Here is a 12,885-nt window from a genome sequence, read left to right on the forward strand (position 1 = left end):
TGCCCCAAAACTAAAACTAAACCTAGACAAAATACAGCCCACTTGCATGTGACATTCCACAGACAGACACAACTACCAGGATTTGCTGATTTATGACCCTTGCCGGGTAGGGCGGGGAAGGACAAAAGAAGGCGACGACATCTCCTGGGGTTCTAGCTTAGGGCGGCCACCATCCCCATCACCAGAGATGAAGGCTGTGAGAAGGAACGCCTTGGGGGCACGGGGACAAGGAGCCCAGTTCAGGACGTTTTAATGTGACATGCCTATGACACATCCAGATGTAACACTAGATCTGAAACTCAGGGGGGAAATCTGGGCTGATGATACAAATGTAAGAGTCAGGGGTTTGTAGCTGGTTCTTTCCTTTTTCTTGGGACAGAACCACTGGAGAATTGAATGAGGGCTATTTCTGGAACTCTGAGGAATGCCTGTGTTTGAAAGGCGGGCAAAGAAAGAAACAGTCATCGAAGGAGACGGAGAGGAGAACGAGGAGGAGTGAGCTGTCCCGGGGATGGATGGTCTCAAGGGAAAAGAGAATGTTCCACAGTCTCCACGCTGCAACAGAGAAGCTGGTGAGATCAAGACTGGAAAATATCCACGAGGCTTGGCGAGATGTCGGTCACTGGGGATGTGAGCAAGAGTTTCAACACCGTGGAGGAGGGAGGAGGAAGACACTGGGTGAAGGAGTAACTGGGAGGCGAGGAAAAGGAAGTGGACGCAATTTTGGAGAACTGGGTGTGAGAAGCAGAGACAGTCACTAGAAGGGAGAGAGTGACAAGGGCCTCGATTCTGAGGACTCGGAGACATCCAGAGCAGAGGCTCGGCAACAAGTTTCTATTAACAGGTGTCAGTTGACAGACTCCCTACTGAGAGAGCCTCTTGATGTAACAGCTTATTTTCTGCATTTATTTAAGGCTCGAGCTTGTCAAAAGGCCATTAGGAATCCAAATGAGCTGTTTCCAAGGTCCCCTCCCTTCTCTCAAGGGAGCTCACAGTCTGGTGTGTGCCCTTGGGGACAAAAGAATGAATGCAACCCCTCACTTTGCCCCTCACAACCAACGTGCCGTGTTTTTGGCTAAAAACACAAATCATTCAGCTAAATACGTTAGTGTTGACACGGACACGATCACCAACTTCTGGACCCCCTGGGAGAAATTGAACAATTATACCTATATTCGAGCATCGCACTTACTGACAATTCTACATTTGTCAGTACCTGTATTCACATCTTCTCCTCCTCCTAATTTCTCTCCCTTCCCTAATTCAGAGAAAACAGGCCACGTCCCCATCTACCCACCCCTTTCTGGAGAACCACGTTTCTCTGAAAGTTTGATCAAAGCAGAGAAGCTAGAGGGAGTAGAAAGCTGCTGGGGGTTTTTTTTCCAGTTCAGCGTTCCTTCCTCCATCTTTCTGCATCAGCACCTCAATACTCCCTTGGGAGAACTTATCCTACACTCATTCCACGTGATTCAGACGGACTTGATGTCATCTTCCATGCCTGGGAAAAGGCACGTGACTACTCATGCCTCCAGTATCAGTAACTGGCTCAAGGGTGGGCCTAACACAACTGAGCCAATGACAAGGGATCAGCCTAACCCAACTGAGCCAATGACTGGTTCAGGGGCCAACCTAACCCAACTGAGCCAATGACAGGGGTGGGCCTAACCCAAGCTGAGCCACTGAGTGTCCAGGCCCAGGTCTCTTGCAGAGCTATCAAGACAGAAACTCTCTGGAAGTGTTAACTAACTTTAATGTGGAAATCATTTTGCAACACATACGTGTATCAAACCATCATGTGGTACACCTAAAACTTACACAATGGCCTATGTCAATTACATCTGTATAAAGCTGGTAAACAAAGGGAACTCTTTCCACCAGCGTTCTCAGGGTGGTGGAGGTAAGCCTGGAGCTGCCAGGGGTCATCTTGCCATCACAAGGGAGGAGCCCGCCTGAGAAAGAAACCACAACAGAGGAGAGCAGGGCCAAGAGGTGGAGAGACCGGGTCCTGACGCTATCGTTTCAACAGCTGGATCCAGTTGTACCTGATTTAAGGTTACGAGAGAGAATCAACTCCCTTTTTCGGTTGTACCAGTTAGGGCTGGATTTCTGCCATAAGAGAGTCCTAATTAATGTAGGGAGTGAAAACTCTTGTTTGCTGAAAGTAAAAAGGACAGAGTACTTAGAGGGTAAATAACAGTAATTAACACGGCGATGGGTATGGGTGAACCCAGGTCTGGTATGCCCTGCTTAAGCTGTGAGCTCTAAGGAGCCCAGATCTCATCTAATACGTAGTCACCAAACCAGTATCTACAGCGTCCAGAACCCAGAGCCCGTGCAACTCGCTTATGCTGCAGCCACGCTGCCTTCTTTCTGTTCCTTGAATACACTAAGCTTGCTCCCACTTCAGGGCCTTCGCACTTGCTGTTCACTCTGCCTGGAATGCTTGTACCTTAGATCTCTGCCTGGCAGGTTTCCTTCTTGCCATTCAGATCTCAGCTGAGATGTCTTCCCCAGAGAGACTTTATCCAAATATCTCACCAAATACCCTCTCCAGCCCTTCACTATCATAACAACTAACTCTGCTGTTTTATTTTATCACTTCATGAGTTTTATTTTTATCGTCCCCCACTGGATTGTCAGTTGTTGAGCACTGGGACCCTCTCTGTCTTGCTTTTTTATCCCCACTGCCCAGAACAGTGCCTGGCACATAACAGGCACTCAACAAACGCTTGTGGAATGAACAAACCTGGGGAAGACAGAGATTGACCACTAGCTGGAGGGGATGTGAGGTTCAGGAAAGGCAGGAAGCAAGAGACCCTCTGAAGGCTAGTTTACGTCTGTAAATCCCTAGGATGCTTCTCAGGATGGGGAAAACCTCTCTCTCCCTCAGGACCTGAGTGGCATGTCATTAACGGGAAGTGGTTGGAGGAGAGGATACCCTGTTGGCATCTGCCCCCTCCCCGGGTTTACATGATAAAGAGCATTTGATGACTTGTTGGGGTTTCATAGCTCTCATCCAGCACACCTGACAGATGGGTTTTAGAAAAGGGCTTTTTCTTTTTTTTGAGGAAGATTAGCCCTGAGCTAACTGCTGCCAATCCTTTTTCTTTTTTAGCTGAGGAAGACTGGCCCTGAGCTAACATCAGTCCCCATCTTCCTCTACTTTATATGTGGGACGCCTACCACAGCATGGCGTGCCAAGCGGTGCCATGTCCGCACCTGGGATCCGAACTGGCGAACCCCGGGCCGCCGAAGTGGAACGTGCAAACTTAACCACTGTGCCACTGGGCGGTCCCCAGAAAAGGACTTCTTAAAACACTGTGATCCTGGCCAGTGAGGCTTAAAATTTCATCCTCAGGAAAGAAATGAATCTGAGAAGTTTTAGAGGCACTGCCATTTTGGGAGGGGATCTACTTACAGTCACACTGATGAGAAGGATCTGGTTTGGGACCTGACGGACTGGGGAGAAAGCATGCAGAGCCCTGAGCTCATGTCACAGCCTGCACAATCTTTGACTTGCAACTAAAGGACAAAAAACCACGGGCTTGGCATTTCGATCCCAAACCTGTAAAGAATCCTTAGGGAAGAGAATGTACTAGAGGCTAAGGGGGAAGAAGTGACAGCTGAACTTTGCTTTGTTATGAAGCAGCGATCTTAAAAACAGAAGATTTTTCCTTTGCCATTTGAAAACGTCTCAAAGTTCTAATGTGAATTATTCTCTGCCACAGAGAGCAGGTAAGATGGCTTGCAGAGGTTCCCTCTTCCAGGCTTATTGACTGAATTTTGTCATCGCCTTCTATTTGCTGTGTGCCGGGCATTTAATAAGTTATTTTTGAACAACTTTATCTTCCTGAAGCTATTCGACTACAAGAGTAAGTAGGGCCAGCCGAGTGGTGTAGTGGTTAAGTTGGTGCGCTCTGCTTTGGTGGCCTGGGGTTCCCAGGTTTGGATCCCAGGCGTGAACCTACACACTGCTTGTTAAGCCATGCTGTGGCGGTGTCCCATATATAGGGTAGAGGAATATTGGCACAGATGTTAGCTCAAGGCCAATCTTCCTCACCAAAAAAAAAAAAAAAAAACCCACTTAAAGGAAAAAATGTTTTAAAAAAGAGTAAGCAAGGCAATCACTTGGCTTCTTAGAAAAAGAAGCTGGAGCAGAAAAACTGTATGCCTTGGCCATCCCATAGGTACAAGTGAGTGGCAGGGGCAAAGCAGACCAAAGTGCAAGAGGAGTCTTTGAATTCAAGTTCAAGGTCTCCCTGGGATTGCAAACAGACTGACTGGAGGGCAGATTCACTCCTTTCATTGGCCTACACTGTCTTTTAAAAGGCACTGTGACAGGCAGGTGTTCACGCTTGGTCATGGTGTACACAACTTTGCATCCGCTATCTTAAAAGTGAATATTGCATGCATTTATTTCATCAGCGCTACAGGCGGTAGGCCTCCTAACTTGTGTTCTCACTATGCCATTGTGCCCAAGCCGCTGTGCGGACAAATCTAATGGGCACCTCAAATGGATCTGCTACAGCGTGCAAGGAAGAACAAGCTGGAATCAAGTGGTTTGAAAAGTATCCATTTTCTATTTTGCATAACTTAGATCTCCCACTGCTACAAAAATGGGTTTCAGCAAGCCTTTTTTTTTTTTTTTGCATGTCTTCTATGATTAAACTTAACAGGAAGGCCTGAAAACACACTTGAGACACACACCTTTGATTTCAAAACTCTCGAAAAAACAAAGCAAGCTTTCTTGGCTCTCCTCTGAGTGAGGAAAGCCAGCACAGCTGGTCAGGAGCAATACACAAGTATAAACTCTTAGGAATCAACTCATAGCCCTTCTCTACTCCAACCCCAGTCCTTCCCAAGCAAAACACAAGGAAGAGCTGAGGGGAAAGGGAGGGACAGAAACAAACTTGCCAAATGTCGGCATGTGCTCCAACAGCTTCTATGTTATGACACACACACTTTGCATTTTGCAGAAGTGACATCATGGGGGCAAAATCAGTCAAGAGTCAGCAAGTCTGGCTGCTGTCTTTGTGCTTTCAAAGTCTGTAATGATCTACCTACGAAAGTCCTTAGATAGGCATGCAAGGACCTATGTTCAAGGGTGTACACCATCATTCACGGATGTGGAAAATGAGAGAAACTTCGCTGTCAACAGAGGAAGGATCGGAAAACTACGCAGTTGTTAAGAAGACTTGTAGGTACTAATACGGAAGAAAATTCATGATATGTTAAGAAAGGATGCCATTTTGTTTACAAAGCCATCTTCCCTTTCTCTATTTGTGCATACACAAATAGAAGAGTCTAGAAGGATGTACCAGAATGGGGACAAAGCAGGCACTGAGTTGAGAACTTGTACCTGACACGTACCTGACACACCGCTACTATCCACACTGACTTTTACAGTGAGCATATGTTGCTTCTGAAATTTTAAGAAGACAAACTTGGACAAAAAAAAGAGAACAGGGGCCAGCCTGGTGGCACAGCAGTTAAGTTCACGTGTTCCACTTCGGCAGCCTGAGGTTCGTCAGTTCGGATCCTGGGTGCAGACCTACACACTGCTTGTCAAGCCATGCTGTGCCAGGCGTCCCACATAAAACAGAGGCAGATGGGCACAGATGTTTGCTCAGGGCCAGTCTTCCTCAGCAAAAAAGCAGGAGGATTGGCGGCAGATGTGAGCTCAGGGCTAATCTTCCTCAAAAAAAAAAAAAAAAAAGAATAGCTATTGTTCCAATATAATATTATTCTCCTGAACCAAAATGCCAGGGAAAGAATTTTTCCTGCTGTGGTGTCTGTCCCCCTTGTCCATCCCTTTTCAAACATTTCTGAACACCTACTAAGTGTTAGGCCCTGCTGGGAGAGGCGACACAAAGCACCTACATCGCACCAGGTGCAGACACAGTACGAGCTGCTGACACCAACTTTCTGTATGAAGGCGAGCTCAGGGTAGGAAATTATCTTGTAAGGAAAGGGAGTGTAATCTTTCTGGGCTCACACGTTCTAAGGCAAAAGAACACACTTTGGAAACAAAAATAACATCCTAACAGAATAAGCCAAGTTAAGAAACTATTATCCAAAATGGGATAAAATATAGCAATGAGAGGCCCCTGAAACTTCAAGGGCAGAGATCATCTGGATGGAATCCTACACAAAAGATACGCTAAGAGGAAAGATTTAAGTTTCAATACCACTGTGGCAGTGGGAGGTGGGGGAGTGGTCAGATAACAGGTGCCTCTCGGGAGTCGCTGGGATTCAATTACTCTTCAAAGCACCCTACCTATATCCTAAAATGCCATCCTATCCTAGAATACACAAACAAAACTAGCACAGAAAATGACAAATCTCGGCCCAGCGCGCGCTGCAAAGGCCATTCCTTTAGAAAGGAACTTAAAAGGGGCCTCGGGCTAAAAGTAGAAAGGGGGCACAACCTGCTACAAAGCCTGGACAAAGAAATCAGGCAGGCTCAGACCCTCAGGAGGCAGAGAACCTGAGATGACCGGAGAAGATAATACAGCTTCCCAAAAGAGGTGTCAAGGTGATGGCGGGGTTTCCCATGACCTCAGAGAGGCAGGTAAGCCCGGCCGCTGCATTCAAGCGGGAGAATAAGCGTTTTCATCCTTTATCCAAGCCTTGCCCAAAGCGCTGGCAGGGGAAATCTGAAACGTCCTGTAGCAGAGATCTGAGAAAAGCGAAGGGAAGGAGACTGTTCCAAACACGTTCCCGAAGGGAGAGAGGTGCCAAGGTGGGGGAGGCCTGCGCTGAGGGTGGGGGGCAGGGTGGGGAAGCGGGCGAGAAGGGGGCTGCGAGGAATGGGGCGGGTGGGGGGAAGAGATGGGGGCAGCAGGAGGAAAGGGGTGGCAGGGATTGAGGAGGGGCAGAAAACAGAGCGAGAAGAGAGACTAGGGGAGTCAAGGAGAGGAGTCTGGGGTGGGAGGGCAGAGGACCGAGGAAGTCAAGCAGGGAGGGGAGGGCAGCAGGTCGGAGAGAGATCAGCGCGGAAAGAGAAACAAAGTTGGCAAGGGCGAGCAGCCGGGCGCGAGGACACAAGGCTGGGAAGGCACAAAGTTAGGAAAGGACGCTCCAGGGCAGCGCGATTTTCCAGCCCAGCGCCCGGGACCGGCGGAGTCGGGGCGGCCGGGGAGCGATGCGCAGCGAGGGGCGCGCTGGGGTCCCCACAAGGCGGCGGCCGGGGGTCCCGAGAGCGCGGCGGGCGCCGGGGAGGGACGGGGGAGTCCCCCCGGCGGCGGTGGCGGACCCCGGGCAGCTCCCACCCGCACCGGGTGCAGCCCCGCACTTACCGGGCTCGGGCGCCGAGGACGGGCGGCGGCGGCGGCGGCGGGGAGCGGCCCGGGCCTCCGGACCCCGCCCCCGCCCCCGCGCCCGGCACCGCCCATTGGCTGCCGCGCCACGGGACCGCGTCCGCCTCGGCCAATCAGCGCCGAGCAGCGCGGTTTGGAAACTTTTTTCCCAGGGCCCGGGCGCGGCGCGGCCACGCGGCGGTCCTGGGCGGGAGGGGGCCCCCGGAGGCTCTGGCTGGCAGGCTACTCCCCGGGCACTCGGGGACGGGCTTGGGCTTGTGGGCCACGCACTTCAAGAAAATACGCCTCCTTCCCCTTGTCACCGGTTGCATTTTCCCATTCTTGCACTTTCCTCAAATCAGACGGACGGACAAAGATCCAGGTCCGCTTAGCCTAAGGAATGCCCATGTCCTTCCTAGTCCTTTACGCCCAAAATAAAATCTGCAACATCATTATCTTCTTCAAAGGCAGAAAAACTTACTGTGCAAAACCTTGATCTCGAGGGTGGCTTTGAAATTCTCGCTCTGCCCCTTACTAGCTGTGTGATCTTGGGCAAGTAACTTAGACCCTCTGTGACTTAGTTTCCTCATCTATGAAACGGAATTCACGTGAGATTCTACCTCATAGGGTTATGCAGAGGCCAAAGTATTTGAAAAGCATTTAGGACAGTGCCTAGCACATAGTTAAGTACTATCCATTTGTTAAATGATCATGAATTTTTTTTTAAAGATTTTATTTTTCCTTTTTCTCCCCAAAGCCCCTCCAGGTACATAGTTGCATATTTTTAGTTGTGGGTCCTTCTAGTTGTGGCATGTGGGACACCGCCCCAGCATGGCTTGATGAGTGGTGCCATGTCCAGGCCCAGGATTCCAACCAGTGAAACCCCTGGCCACCACAGCGGAGCTCGTGAACTCAACCACTCGGCCACAGGGCCAGCCCCTCCTTTTTTTTTCTAAAGATTTTATTTTTTTACAAATTTTAATCATGAACTTTTAATTGGTGATGCACGTCAGGTGCAATGCTAACTTCTCGACATGGGTTTTTTCATTTCTCACAGCAACTCCAATCGTTCACCAACAAATGTTTCTTGCACACTCATGCTTATGGCACAATAAATGGCAGACAAGATGCCTGTCCTCAAAGAGCTAATACTGTTAAGAAGGAAAGATGAGACCACCAAACAGAAGAAGTGAAATAATTTCAGACGGTAATAAGAGCGATTAGTAGAGCAAGGTCATTTGACAGGAAGGGGCTGGAGAGGGGTCACTTCAGAGGGTCAGGGAAGGCTGCTCTATGGAGGTGACCATGGAGCTGAGACCCAGAAGATGAGCACCCCAGAAAAGCACTTTTATCGCCTTTATTTTAAAGATGAGAAAACAAAGGCGCAGGACGTTAAACGCTGTTGACGAAAATAATCCATAACCAATCTATAAACGAAAATTTGGGTGAGTTTGTTCTGAGCTGTAATCTGAGGACCATGGCCTGGGGCCTTTCTTCCCAAAGGAAGAAAGAGCACCAAAGAAGTGAGGTATACAGAGTGGTTATATACCCCCATACAGGACGTTTCACATATGATTGAAATGTCCCTCCCACAATAGTCACAAGATTGCCCTGTCGACACAGCGCTTGCTTGATGGACACAGCAGGTAGTGGGTCTGCTATCTCAGAGGGCATAGCAGGAGACAAGCCTATTGTCTGGAGCTGGGTGGTCACAGGTGAGCGCAGCAATCAGTTCCTAGCCTAAGGAAAGATGCTTAATCCTTAAGGGAATGCCAACGTTGGGAGGGGGAGGGAAGTTGCACCTTTATCTCAAAGGCCTTTGTTCTTGCCATAGAGAATCTCTAAAGCAGATATACAATGCATGCTCAACAGCCACGGTCAAGCCCTTTTGGAAAGACAAGGTCAGGCCGAATTAGGTTTACACTAAATGGCTTCCTCATATTCTCCAATATACGCTATTGCTTGCCATTTTTATTTGTCAACGCATTGCCCGAGGTCTCACAAATAGTAAGAAATCAGGCTTTAAAACTGGGTCTGTTTGACTCCTACACCCCTGTTCTTCAGCGCTATGCTAGAGGGAAAGAGAACTTAGCTACTTTGAGGCCTCTGACCACACTCTTAGAAGCCCTCCTACCTCCTTGCCGTGGTTAAGAATGACCTTTCTGGAATTCAACTTTGTTTCGAGCCCTTGCTAGTTCCTGAAAAAGCTCCGAGACACAAAAGTGAACGACCGCCTACTTTCAACAGGGTTAAGGAAAGTACCAAAATGTCTTTCAGGAAACTTTCTCCTAGTCCCAAATGCTAGTAAATCATTTGCAGCTTCTTGACGCGTTTGCTCTGATATTATCTTTCACTCCAGAATTTATTTGACCCTTACCATTCTGGGAGGTTTCTGGGCAGGGCAGCATCACCCGAGTTCACAGCTAAACTGAAGCACAAATTGATGAGGTATGAGTCCTGACTAAACGGCATTGACCAAGTCATTTAGACTAATTGATTTTCGGTTTCCTTCATTTTCCGCTAAAAAAAAGGGAGAGGACATTGAAATGATTATCATTAAAGTCCTCTTCAGGAAACAGGAGTTTAGGTAGATGGGTTTGTCATTAGGCCCAGGCTTTCACTGGTTCGAATCCTGGGCTTGGACATGGCACCAGATATTAGGTCATCTTGAGGCGACATCCCACATACCACAACTAGAAGGACCCACAACTAAATATATACAACTGTGTACTGCGGGGCTTTGGGGAGAAAAAGGAAAAATAAAATCTTAAAAAAAAAAGAATTTTTTTTTTCCTGAGGAAGATTGGCCCTGAGCGAACATCAGTTGCTAATCTCCCTCTTTTTTTCCTCCCCAAAGCCCCAGTACATAGTTGTATATCCTAGATGTAGGTCATTCTAGCTCTTCTATGTGGGATGTCACCACAGCATGGCTTGATGAGTGACGTGTAGGTCTGTGCCCAGGATCCAAAACCTGGGCCACTGATGTGGAGCACGCAAACTTAACCACTTTGCCACTGGGCTGGCCCCCAATTTGTTTTCCTTGTAGCTTTCAGATATGAATGAGCAGAGAGCTCCGTTTGTCTACTTTAAGTACTTCCATCATAATTTATGAATTCAAAACACTAAACCTAACATAGGCAGAAGAGGAGTTGCTGGGGATGAACTCCTTTAGTGGCAACTAGGCCACTTAAATAACACAAAAAATCCTCATCCTGGTTTCATGAATGTGCAGACCCTAATTTGGGCAAGGAAAAAAACTGAAAGTTACTCTCTGATCAAAAAAACTTGCCCAGCAAGGAAACAGGAATAAGATTAACAGAGGTTATACTTAAGAAAATGTATTTCAAGAAAAACGTTAAAGCACTCTTTCACAAACATCAAATTGTATTTTGATTCATAACACAATTTGGTCTGCTTCCAAGGGCTCGTGTACTCTGCTTCGGCTAGTTTTCTACAGAAAACAACAAAATTGCATTTCTTTAAAAATTATTTGTAATTCAGACTTGTCATTAGCTTTCCATTTAGTATGACTGATTCTTTTTTATTACTGTATTTAACCTGTGCAGACCAAGCACAGCTCTGGACTTGAAAGAATGCCAAGTGAAGTCAAATAAAATGTGTCTGCTCTTTATTATGTTTTGTGGCTAAAAACATTTTTTAAAAAGTAATAAAGTCCACAATTACTTTGTTTCCTTTTTTATATTTTTAGCTAATAAGATCTTTGTTCGGAGATACTCAAGAACAAAAAGGAGAAAGAAAAACACCTCTAAAGAGAAGTATATTTGTTTGGTACCTTGAAAAAAACCTAAAAGCTAGAAACAGGGTTGTCTTTCATCTGTTCTAATTCCCACTTGGAAAATTCTACCCACACAGAGACACAATGAAGATTTACTCACCAGTAATAAATACCTAAGCAGGCAGATGATGTGTATACTTGTCATCGGCCTTCTGGAAAATGAAATACAAGCACAAAGCATTCTTCAGCTTCGTGTTGGATCTTGCCTTCCACAATACGTGTCTTTAAGGATGTCTACAGCGATGTATTAGCTTCTGCTGAAATTTCCCCCCCTTAACGCGAACTGCCTACTGAAATTGTCTAACGTTACAGACTTCAGGGGAAAAAAAAATTCTCTTCTGGCAATTTCTACTCACTGATTCTTCTGCAAAGTTAATCTATTTCTTGGCCAACCTCAGAAATAAACTTTCACGTAGTAGTCAGCCAGCGCATCCTAAACGAGGTCTCAATTGAGCTATGTGCTTTGTTTTTCCCCTTAATTTGCAACAGGAAATAGTGAGCAGCTGGCCGTTTCAGAAACGACCCTTGTGATTACTGAGTTCGTTTTTTTAAAAATTTATTTCCAGTAAAAGTAAAGATTGTGAGGCGCAAAAAACAAACAAACAAAAAAACCCCCCAAACGTGGCATATCTATCCACGTAAAACACAAGCTGTTGTTGGCCTCACAAGGCTTTTGCAACTCCCAAGTTCTCCTTTTTGCTTGCCCGGCCTGTCACTGGCAAAGTTGCATGCATTTATAACGAGCTCTGGACCAGGGCTTTTAAAAAGGACGCTTTCCTACTACAGTCACGAGGACCTCTTAATGGTTGGTGACAATCGCCAGCCCAGTCTTGGCACACGCTTTATTTTTGCCAGCCGGGCGGCAACTTTGCAAGGAGCCCTGCGGCCCGCAAGGACCTCGTGGGAAGCCCCGTCGGCTATCCTTCTCTCCACTGGCCACTAGGCTGCACTAGGTGAAGGATGCTGCGGAACACATGCGTCATTTCATATTTTTTAAGAAATAAAGTAGAATCATCACGTGACAAGAAAGCACGAGAGAGGGAGGACAAAAGCCAAAACGATCGGGTTTTTTATCGAAATCCCGTTTAAATCGCCTTCCTTCAAATCCCCGAAAGGGCTGAATTGTATCAAATCCCGGTTGGCAGGTTTTTTCCCCCCGGTTCCACCTCCCAAGCTCCCTAATTCTCCGCTTTCAGGTTCCTTTCCACGCCACCACGAGACGCCAGGGGGAAGGCCCCCCTTAAACTGGGGGTTTGCGCCCCAAAAGCCGGGATCGCGCCCCGGGAAGGTCCCTATTTAGGGGTTTATCGGGAGGGGACTGAGCCTGACGAGGCTGCAGGGCCGCGAGGCCCCGCCCCCCCCGGGGTTCCCAGCACGCCCCGCGCGGGGAGGACGCGGCGGCGGGGGAGGGGCGGAGGAAGGGGCGGAGCGACGGGGAGAGAAGGGCGGCGGTTTTGCGACAGGGGCGGTGCGGTGCGGAAGCGGAAGTGGAGGGTGCGCTTGGCGGCGGCGGCGGGAGCTGCGGAGTCGGGAATCAAAACAAAGGGCCTGGGGGGGCGGGGGGAAGGCGGCGGGGTCGGAATGTGAGCGACGGAGGAGCTGGCGGTAGAGGTGAGTTTGCTGGCGGCCCTGGGGGCTAGTCCCCGACGGCCCCAGTGCTGTGGGACCACCAGGCTGGAGGGGGGACAGTGTCCCCCCTTCCCCTGCCCATTGCTGGCGGGGGTGGGGAGGTTGGCTAGTCCCAGGGGAGGGATTGGGACCCCCCCCCCCCCAGTTAGGCCCCCACGCAAG

The 12,885-nt window shown here is 48.4% G+C and overlaps 2 protein-coding genes across 25 annotated transcripts in view; one reads left to right on the top strand and one right to left on the bottom strand.

Annotated features, from left to right (window-relative positions):
- NDE1 (nudE neurodevelopment protein 1) overlaps window positions 1-12,550 on the bottom strand; it is a 31,471-nt gene extending 18,921 nt beyond the window's left edge. For 2 of the 8 annotated variants that reach the window (XM_008530897.2, XM_070566699.1), the window contains exon 1: window positions 11,195-12,550. The gene's annotated coding sequence lies outside the window, so the exon portion shown is untranslated. Of the gene's footprint in view, window positions 1-1,815; window positions 4,698-5,370; window positions 5,692-6,428; window positions 7,403-11,194 lie in introns of those variants that run through there. The other 6 variants (XM_070566693.1, XM_070566697.1, XM_070566694.1 and 3 more) reach the window with 5 other exon arrangements.
- The window catches only part of MARF1 (meiosis regulator and mRNA stability factor 1), a 43,376-nt gene continuing 42,987 nt past the window's right edge, over window positions 12,497-12,885 (top strand). For 5 of the 17 annotated variants that reach the window (XM_070566683.1, XM_070566684.1, XM_070566680.1 and 2 more), the window contains exon 1: window positions 12,562-12,705. The gene's annotated coding sequence lies outside the window, so the exon portion shown is untranslated. Of the gene's footprint in view, window positions 12,706-12,885 lie in introns of all 17 variants that reach the window. The other 12 variants (XM_070566675.1, XM_070566676.1, XM_070566678.1 and 9 more) reach the window with 6 other exon arrangements.

The sequence above is a fragment of the Equus przewalskii genome, chromosome 12 (assembly GCF_037783145.1).
Source record: "Equus przewalskii isolate Varuska chromosome 12, EquPr2, whole genome shotgun sequence".
NCBI lineage: Eukaryota > Metazoa > Chordata > Mammalia > Perissodactyla > Equidae > Equus > Equus przewalskii.